The sequence below is a fragment of the Mustela putorius genome, unplaced genomic scaffold, assembly GCF_011764305.1.
Source record: "Mustela putorius furo isolate JIRA1106 unplaced genomic scaffold, ASM1176430v1.1 tig00004013_pilon_pilon_pilon, whole genome shotgun sequence".
Classification (NCBI taxonomy): domain Eukaryota; kingdom Metazoa; phylum Chordata; class Mammalia; order Carnivora; family Mustelidae; genus Mustela; species Mustela putorius.
The window spans coordinates 508,575-519,001 of NW_025422151.1; the positions used below are offsets into that span (position 1 = coordinate 508,575).

At 40.2% G+C, this 10,427-nt stretch overlaps 1 pseudogene; it reads right to left on the minus strand.

Annotated features, from left to right (window-relative positions):
• Window positions 1-3,665: 3,665 nt before the first annotated feature.
• LOC106004353 lies at window positions 3,666-8,388 on the minus strand (annotated as a pseudogene).
• Between the last annotated feature and the right edge of the window lie 2,039 nt (window positions 8,389-10,427).

Consider the following 10,427-nt stretch of genomic DNA (forward strand, 5'->3'; position numbering starts at 1 on the left):
ACACTTTATAACTTGCCACAAGTCTTTGATTGCTTCACAAACTCATCTCTTTTTGGGGCCATGAACCTTTTCTCAGGGATTGGTGTTTGTTTGATCTGTAAATGACACCAAGCTTACCACAGTGCTGGGGCTGTAAAAAGTGCTCCACGAATAAGTTATTTCAAACACATGACCATGGTTGTGTTCGGGGGCTTAGAACAGGGCTTCACACAACTTTATCTGTGAGGGGCCAGATAATAAATGTTATGGGCCTTAGGGTAACCACTAGTAAACTGGGCTATATCGTAGGGAAAAAGTAGCCAGAGGCGCTGTGTAAATGAACGAGTGCCACTCTGTTCCAATAAAACTTTATTTACAAGAATCGATTTGGCCAGCAGGTTGTTTCCCAACTCCTGGCTTATAGGGTGGTGTGAATGAGGCCCTTTGGGTCTCTGTTGGTAAGCTCAGTTGCAATACAAAAATGCCTAACTCTGGCCAGTAGCCTTAAAGACAGTGCACTGTCACCGTTGGAGAACAATCAAAGCAGAGGGTCGCTAGGTGTGGCCTTGCAGACTTTATATCACAGAGTTCCAGAACGGCTATGAAGACAGTCCTCTTGAAAAGCCAGTTTTTTTCTAGGTTGCATGAGTCCTGTTGTCGTCCACTGGGTAGGAAAGAAAACTGCTGTGTACTTGACTAGCTGCCACATGCCCAGTATTTTATATGTTGTCCATCCTTTCAGCAAGTGGAATTATTCTCTGGAGTACGAGTGTCATATCTATTTTTCAAATAAATATCTATTTTCAAATAAAGAGACTGAGGCACCGGCAGTTAAATAATTTACCCAAGGCCACAGGTGGGACCTGATGGGTCCCATATTAGTCTTTCTGACACCAAAGTTTGTGTTCTTTCCACTCCACGCTCCTAGTGTTATTATGGTAATGAGTCTGGTGCTGGCGCATGAAAATCCAAGCAGAATGTAGTGTTCCTGGCAAGGCCGGCTGATGCAGCAAGTTGTATTATGGTCTTACGGTCTTCGGCGAATTTCTGCTCTCAGCCTTATTAGTTATTACACTTCTTTAGAGTCATTAGAGCCTGCCAGTGAATAACATGCTGGCATTGTCAAGTGCATCTAGAGCTCAAAAATCTTACGTGGGAAAGAATCACCGTCAGACACACCAATATTTCTACAGTAGTAATGGTTACGCAATTGTAGTTTCACTTAAGTGGAAAGGAAATTTAACTGGGGGCTGGGATGATACTTTTTCTCATTTTCCCTCTTGTCGTGTTCATGTCTGTTGTGGTAAACCTCACTGGATTTTTAAAACCTGATCATCTTTTCTCTGCACTGATAGCCAACCTCAGGGAAAGCCAGTGGTTCGGGGATGATGTTAAAGAAGACGAGATAAGTAATTTGAAATCCCTGTAGATCCAGCTTGTATTACTAAGTCTGGAGGGGGTGGAAATAAAGAGGAACAAAACATATTTATGTTAGGATTTTTAAGCTCTAGCTTCCTAAGGCCAAATAATTGTATTTGCTATTTGTTTTGTCTTCTTGCCAGCCCTTGGTATGAGTTCAGATTCTTTCTTCCTTTCCTTCTTGCTGTCTTGTTTTTTTCCTCCCTTTTTTCTTTCTTCTTAACCTTCCTCTCTCCCTCTGTCCATTTACCTATCTCTCTGTACGTCCGTTCATCCATCTGTCTGTGCATTCATCGGTGCATCCATCCTGCAGGGTTTAATAGTCTTCTATGGCCTGGGTTCTCTTGTGCTGTCACCCTATCTGTCTTCTCTGTGCTGTATTTTTTTCACTAGTCTTTGACATATTCCTACCTCCCCAACAGTCGTGGTTATTGTCCCGGATAAAAGACCAACTCACAGTGATGTCTTAGCTTCCATTGCTATGTCCATTGTTTTCTTATCCCAGCATTCTTGTTACAAAGATCATGGATCATTAAATTGAAGATCCGAGGAGGTGCAGGAGAGTGGGAAGTGAATCCCATTACGCTCGGTGCCTTTTGTAGTGATTTCCCAAAATACTGGATTCGAGGACAACAACAACATTCAAAAAGCACACCATGACTGCCAGCCTTAGAAGGTTGCAAATCCAAAAGATCACAATCAGCTCATCCTGCTGTATACATGCTAATGTGTCGGACTTTGAACACACAGAAAACCAGGGACCTGCTGGGGGATGCTTCAGTTTGGGACTAAAAGGCTTCAAAGGCTCACAGCCTCTAAATGAGGCTTTGAAGTAGAGTGTGGTGTGGTGATGAGAGCAAGCTCACCCCTCTGTGTGGCTATTCTATTATTTCAGGCTTTTGATTTCCAGCTGCAAAGCAAACAAGGCCCCCTGGTGCTCTGACTTACCCCAGGTTATCTTTATAGACAGAAAGGGCTAAGTTTCCAAGGAAGCCAAAGATAGAGCTAATCAGCCTGGTTTATTATATATTCAGGCATCTGTAAACTCCTCCTTATTTTGATTTCATTATAATCACAGTGCCCTTTGCCATTGCTTTTTGGTGTTGTGAAAATTAAAGCCTAATGAAGTGTAATGGTTTGATTATATACTGTGGTGGAAACCGTTGATTGGCTGACTTCACAGTCATGCTCAACCTTTTTACTCCTTCCTGCCTCCCACAATAGAGAGTGTACCACATGCTCACTTCCCCAGCAACATTGGCAGCTGACTCAGTTCTAACCAATGAGATGTTAGTTCTGCTGGTTTTGGGAAAACTTTTCTTCTTTCCCTGATAAAGGGAACATTTGAGTTGGTGTCACCTTTTTCTTTCTTCCTTCCTTCCTTTTTTTTTTTTTTTTGGTATTTCTTTTTGTCTTATATGCAAATATGAGGCCTGGAGCTTCTGCAGCCATTTTGTGACCAGTGATAATTATGATGAGGAAAAGTCAACATACCAAAGGTATTAGAAGGAAAAGACAGAATGAGCTTAGGTCCTTGAAGGTTCTATTAGTAAAAAGAGGTCCATATTTATTTCAACCATTGTTAATTGCGTGTTTTTGTTATTTGCAGCTGAAGGCATTCCAAATCATGGGACTACCAGGAGGGTTGTGTCTTTTCTTTCCTTTTTCCCCCTTTCTTTTCTTTTCTTTCCTCTCCTTTCTTGTTTTCCTTTTTTTATTTCCACAAGCTTCACTGGGAGAAGCATGTTTTAATCAACATTTCAAATAAAGTAGTACAACTTTTTTTTCTAGAAACAGCAGTATTTCACTCTCCACATAGAAGACTACTGAAAACATTAAGTAACTGTCCCAATTAGAAAGAGATAAATGAAGGCCTTAAAATATATATAAAACAAGGGAACATGAATTTTCACAAAATCGTTCTTATGCCTAATTCAGACAATTGCTTAGAAAAGGTAGCCTAAAAGAAAAAAGAAAAAAAAGTAGTACATGAATATATATCTTCATTTAAGTACATGCTTTCAAGTGAGTTTTTTTTTTTTTTAAAGATTTTATTTATTTGTCAGAGAAAGAAAGGGAGAGAGAGTGAGCACAGGCAGACAGAGAGGCAGGCAGAGGCAGAGGGAGAAGCAGGCTCCCTGCCGAGCAAGGAGCCCGATGTGGGACTCGATCCCAGGACCCTGGGATCATGACCTGAGCTGAAGGCAGAGGCTTAATCCACTGAGCCACCCAGGCGCCCTCAAGTGAGTTTTAATAGAAAAGTGGAATTAGGAATTCCGGAGCTTTCGGAGCCCATCTTCGCTGTAGGTAGCAATCACATTCTGACGAGGGTGAAGTGTGATACCAGTCACTTCCTTCTCGTGGATTGTCAGAGCTCTCTCTGGCCTGCCAGTGACTGTGCTGAGATAGGAGAGCCCAGAGTCCTCGCCTGCACTGTAGATCCAGTCACCACGGGGAGAGAGGGCTCGGCAGACAAAATCCCCACCTTCTCTCTTACCAGAGCTGAAGCTTCTGATGATCTGGTCCTACCTATTCAGGACAACTCCTGTATTTGATCTGTGGCACACCACCAAGTGTTCTGGGTTTTTAGGAAGCGGGATCATACTGCTGACTGTGGTGTCTGACCTTGCAGTGCTGCCTGGGTATTTAAAGGTAATTGAACATTCAGTGGCCTTCATATTCCAGATATTGATAGGGCTACCTGAGAATACACTAATAATATAATGTTTATCCTGGTAGAAGTTTCTTTGTTAACAAAGGAGGAATGGCCATGAGACTTCTTCAGGGTTTCCCCATATGTTAAACCAGGAATTCTAATTGTCTGTTCAAAAGAGACACCAAGGATCTGACTGCTACCGTTAGAGAAGCTTGGACACCTTTCCTTTCACATCTCCGTAAACACTGTCCACTCCAAATCTTCCAGGAGGGTTATTTCTAACTTCTACTTATAGCCATGTGACCCACTTTTAACAGCATGTCACTCACTAGTCTTCTACTTACGTAGTCAATGAGCTTATCTGTGAAATACTGAATCTGGCTTCACAACTCTGACTTTGGTGATCCTTGGGTGGGGGGGAATGCATTATTCAGAAATTAATGATGCCACCAAGATATACACAAACAAATGTAGCGTTTTTCACTGAACGCTTTCTCACTTATTTCCTCAGAGTACTGTGTTTAATATAACATGCTCTCCTTTCTCGGGGTTTCTAAGGATACCTTAGACTATCGGGAAGCCATGAAATTACAAAAACCCTAAATTATAAGAAGTTTTAATGAAAAATATTTTACAACACACACATCAATCACTGAGTGTTAGTGACACATACAAACAACAAGAAATTCTGGGTAATTAATGTCCATAAACCTACACACTTTACCCATAACCAATGTCTTGTTTTTCTCTGAATCAGGCATACGAGTTCTCAGGTACAGTTTTCTTTGTGCTTTTGTGTTCCTGGTTTCCTGAGAACCCAGAGGAAATGCCAAGTTGTTGTTTTGTTTTGTTTTGCAATGCCAAGTTTTAAAGGAAGCAAGGAGTTTTCTTCTCCATATCTTCTTGGGCTGGGAAGTACTCACTGCTTGTCTCTCTCCCTCTAAGGAAAGCAAATCACTAAATCCATTTTTTATGTTACCAGAAAAAGGAGAACTTTATTACTTTCGTTTCATGTTCCCAGAAGAGTAATTAAATGTGATCAACAAGGCAAGCTTAGGGATTTGTTTAGTTCCTAACATCACCTTCTCTTTTCATATACTTATATTCTCTGAAGAACCATTGACCTAATTCAGAGTTAAAATAATTCCTCTTAGTAAGAATGAAATATAATAAGGATGAAACACAAGTCTGGAGAACTATGCACTGCTTAGATGTCATCCTAAAATGAGAAGGTCAGCGTGTTTTGAATTCAGGAAGAGTTTAAGCGTGTTTTGAATTCAGGAAGAGTTTAAATGGTATGATTATCTAGTTTCCAGAATGTGCCTTCTCCATGTTTCCAGTGCCTTTTATTGGAACCTCAGTGTTAGAACTTTTCGTTGCATCAGAGGTGCTTATGCACACTCCTGCATCCCCTTCTAGTTTTTGAATTTCTGCAGGGCACTGGAACGGTTTGGTTTGTCTTGCATCCCTTCACATCTCCTATTATAAGATTCTGTACTTGTGTGACAACTGATAAAGGTTTGTTGAGTTAAATTCTATCTATACAGATTGTAGCTTTGCAATGTCTTGATCTTTGCGGTGGGTGACCTCTGAGTCACACATTCAGATGATTCTTAACTAGGCCTCTAAGATGTCTTAAAGATCAATTTGTTGGTGTTACCAAGCTCTGATTACTTGGTGTTATATAATTATCCTGCAATTAAACTAAAAATAAGCAGCATATTTAAATAACTCTAACAGAATTAAGGCGAGTGGGTGATTCACACAAATGTCCCTGCTCTTCTTTTCTGGGTGGATAAAATTAAGTACATTGCTAGCAAAGTTTGAATCCTTCCAATATTGATTGGCCTTGCTTGAGGCAAGCACACTTGAAATTTGGATTGATACAGAAAGTAAAATGAGGGTATTATTTTTTTCCCTTTCAAATTTGTCTGTAATTGACATTCCTTTAAATAGTAAAATTTGGCTCAATTTTTAAAAAAATCAGTTACAGTAGTCTCTGAAAAAGAAAATAATAAGAAATTCTAAAAGTGGCCTCTTCTGGGGAGGAGACTTGGCAGTCTTGGGACCTAGTGATGGAGGGAGGAAGACTTACTTCTCAATGAAACCCCTTCGTGTGCATATATTACTAAGGGAAAAAGAAATAGACATAAAGAACAAACACAAATTTCAATACACTTTTGAAAAATAACAAAATGAGAGGAACTGTGCAGCCTGATTCTAAGATTTACTATAAAGTTCAAGTATTTGGGGTAGGTGGTGTTGGTGTAAGGAGAGATATATAGGTCAGTGAGACAGAGTCAGACTCCGGAAACCATAGACACAGACATAGACAGCCAACCAATTTTTGCCAGACACTAAGCTAACTTGTTTCAATAACTAGATGTCCATGAGGAAAAAAATGAATGTTGACACTTACATGATGCACAGCAAATGAAATAAAAATAAGTCACAGACCTAAATGGGAAATCTAAAACGATTAAACTTCTTGGAGAAAAGATGGGATAAAATTGTTGTAAGACCTTGGGTATGCAAAGATTTCTTCGGGCACCAAACCCGCACACTGTAAAATAAAAATTTGATTAAATGAACTCTAGCAAAATGAAAACTTCTTTTCAAAATAATACCTTTAAGATCATGAAAAGCAAGCAACAGGCTGGGAGAAAATACATGCAAAACACACATCTGATAAAGAAATTGTACTCAAGAATATGGGCAAAATATTTAAAGACACACTTCACAAAGAACATATACAAATGGCCAACAAGTACATGAAAAGATGTTCAACATCAATAGTCATCAAAGAAATGCAAATTAAAACCATAATGGAAAACTGAGATGACAGATAATACCAAGACTTCATGATGATACGGAGCAGCTGTAATTTTTGTATGTTGCTAGCCGGAAGGTAAAATTTACTGCTACTTTGGAAAACACGTTGGTCATTTCTTGTAAAATTAAACATACCATACATCCTGGTAATCCCACTTCTGGGTATTTGTGCAAGAGAAATGAAAACATGTGTTCGTATGAAGACTTGTACTTGAATGTTGTCTTAGTTTCCTAGAGTTTTTGTAACAAATTACCACAAACCAGGTGACTTTAAGCAACAGAAATTTATTCTCTCATAGTTTTAAACCCTCAAGTCCAAAATCAGGTGTTGGCAGTGCCATCCTCTCTCTGAAGTTTCTGAGAGAGACTCTGATCCATGACTTTCTCTTAGCTTCTGGTGTTGCCAGGAGTCTGTGGCAATTTTTGACTTGTAAACGTGTCTCTTCAGTCTCTGCCTCTATCATTACATGGGCTTCACCTTCTGTGTCTCTGTGTCTGTATCTTTTTTTTCTTATAAAGACACCCGTATTGGATTGGGGCCTACCCTAACGACCTCATTTTAACTTGATTACATCTGCAAATACCCTGTTTTCAAATAAGATTACCTTCACAGCTTTCAGGGTTTAGAACATCTCTCAACAAATATTCATGGCAGCTTTACTAGAAACAACTGTTTATGGGAACAACCCAGATGCCTCTCAACTAGTAAATGGGTAACAAATTGTGGTATATACATATAATAGCAATAAAAAGGGTTGAATTACTAATACACATAACACACATGAATTTCAAAAATGTTCTGTGGAGTGAAAGAAGCAGACACAAAGGAGTACATCCTATATGATTTCATATACCTGAAGTTCTAGAAATGACCAACCTAATCTATAATGACCAAAAAAAAAAACCCAAAAAAACAAAAAACCCTACACACATCAAAAAACCAGATCAGTATTTGCCTGGAGCTGTCATGAAGGAGTGTGGGATCATTGGATTGACTACAGCTAGGCACTAGGGCACTTTTCTTAGAGATAGAAACGTTCTATATCTTGGATTTGGTGGTGGTCATACAGGTGTGTAAAATGAATTAATCAAAATTCAGTAAAGTGAACACTACCAAGATGAACACATTTTACTGTATTTAAATTATATGTAAAAAAATTTATTTAAAAGTTCAGTTACAAACAACTATTAAGTAACTTATGTCATAAGGCAAGATCTGTCTTTGTGAATATGTACACATTCTTGTATTTCTTTGAAGTGTGACTGTAGCATCTGTGGAAGGTGCTAGAACTTACTCATTCACTGCTGGGAGGGCGATGTCTGTGTTTATTTCTATGCGGCATATCTTTACTCTTCTCCCGCAAATAGCATCCCCTCATCTTCCCTCTTTCAGTGATCTGTTCCTTCCTTATTCCGGTCATATGGTTTTAGGGGGGCCTCTGATTGCAACCGTTCTTGTCTATTGCCACCTCCTCGGTCCGTTGTCCCTTTACCCTCTCCATCTCCTCCCTCCTGCTCTGCCAGTGGGAGCACCTGGAGAATGATGACCCACAATAGAGGTAGTAACATGGAGCTGGAGCAAAGCCCCAGTGAAACGAGGGACATAGAGAGAGAATGTCTTGGAAGCATGAAGTCTCTGGCTTTGGAAATTTGCCAGTTATCTCTTCCTCCTCTTCCATCATTCCTGGTTTCTTGAGCCAATAAATTATTAAAATTTCCCTTTTCCTTAAGCTAGGCTTCTTCCAGTTTCAGCCAAAAGATCTGAACACATTAGGATTTTTAAAAAATTCAAGTAGCCCTTATCAGGCTGTCTCATATATATGCAGAGCTATTTCTAGAAGTGCATTCTCTAGACTGTATAACATTTTCAAGATGTTAATGTCCCTCTCCATGAATGTCACCCTGGGTTACCCACCTCCTATTACTTTAGAGGTCATGTTACCCAACATATTGGGAATCTGACCTACTTTTATTTTATTTTATTTTTTATTTAACTAAATGATATAGAGTTAGATTAGACATTTTGGTGACTGCTTTACTTCTGGCTGTATGCTTAGCATGAAGGCACTGGGTCACAACTACACCTGCATTTTTATTTTTATTTATTTATTTATGTATTTTTTTAAAAGATTTTATTTATTTATTTTACAGAGAGAGATCACAAGTAGGCAGAGAGGCAGGCAGAAAGAGAAGGGGAAGCAGGCTCCCTGCTGAGCAGAGAGCCCGATGCGGGGCTCGATCCCAGGACCCTGAGATCATGACCCGAGCCGTGGCAGTGGCTTAACCCACTGGGCCACCCAGGTGCCCCTACACCTGCATTTTTAAATATAAATTTCTATCAAGCCAGGTCTCCTTCATCTGATAATTTTGTAAGTAATCACTTTGACCCCAAGACAAGAATTTACACCTATTGCTGTTTGGGATTCTATTTTTCTTTCTTTCTAATAGTTTGTAATCCTATTGGATCCTTATTCTGTCACCTAGGGTACTCTTCCCAGTTTTGTTTCATCTGTTAGTGTAATAAGTGATAAAGTAGAAAACAATAACTCTTTTAATGTGTGTCTATGTTAGTTCTGGTATGTTCCTAAGAGCTCACCCAGACTTGTCAATAATTGGTTTGGGAATTTCCCTGGAAGTCAACAGGAAGCTTATGGATGGGCAGCCCTCTGCATTGCTGCAAACAACCAATTCTCCCTTTTATGACCATCAGGAAACATTTACTATCTTTAGCCTTTTGGCATTTCCGTCATTCTCCAGGGTATTGTGAAGACCACGAATGTGGTTCTCTGGTCACTTCTTCAGTGATTTTTGTGGTGGTTTTGGGGGCCCAAAGGTTTATACTTATTGAAGACCAGGTGTGTTTCCCAAATACCTCCTTTCCGATCTTCTATCTCTTTCAGTTCTAATTTCATTCTCCTTAGTACAAGTGAAAGGAAAGAAGTGAAAATATAGTTTGACCTACATTACTAAACCTCTCTGAGCACTACTTTCTCTTCAGGGGGCTATTGTGAAGGATAAAAGAACTGATGTTGGGCCAAGTGGCTGGTGTAAGGTAAGATGGTCGTGAAGGGCTGGACATGGCCCAGGACTTGCTGTTTAGGACAGAGTGATGTCTGGGGGCGGATGCTACTGATAGAGAAGGTTCTGCCAGAGAGTAAGCGCTAGAACATTTGCTCTTTTCTCACAGGTTCCTACTGCCCAACCTGTTGTTGCTTCTGGGTAAGCGGCTAAGGACAGATTCCTGAGAAAAACCGGAAAAACCCTAGTCTCTGTGGGCTACGTGGAGAGTATTCAGGCCTGGGCGTCTGCATACTGAAAGGATGCCCTGTGAGGAGGGCACAAGGGAGCTGGTGTTCAGGGACACCAGAGGTCGGCAGTTGGCCACTGCATCCTTGGGCAGATGGAGGTTGGAGGGGGCTGGTGGGCAGGGACTGGTTTAGGATAACTGCCCATCTGTCAGCACCAGGGACTTCACAAAGCTCCGAAAAAAGAGACTTGACCAAACTCGAGCGTGACTTCTCTAAGTTCAAGGCCCTGTCCC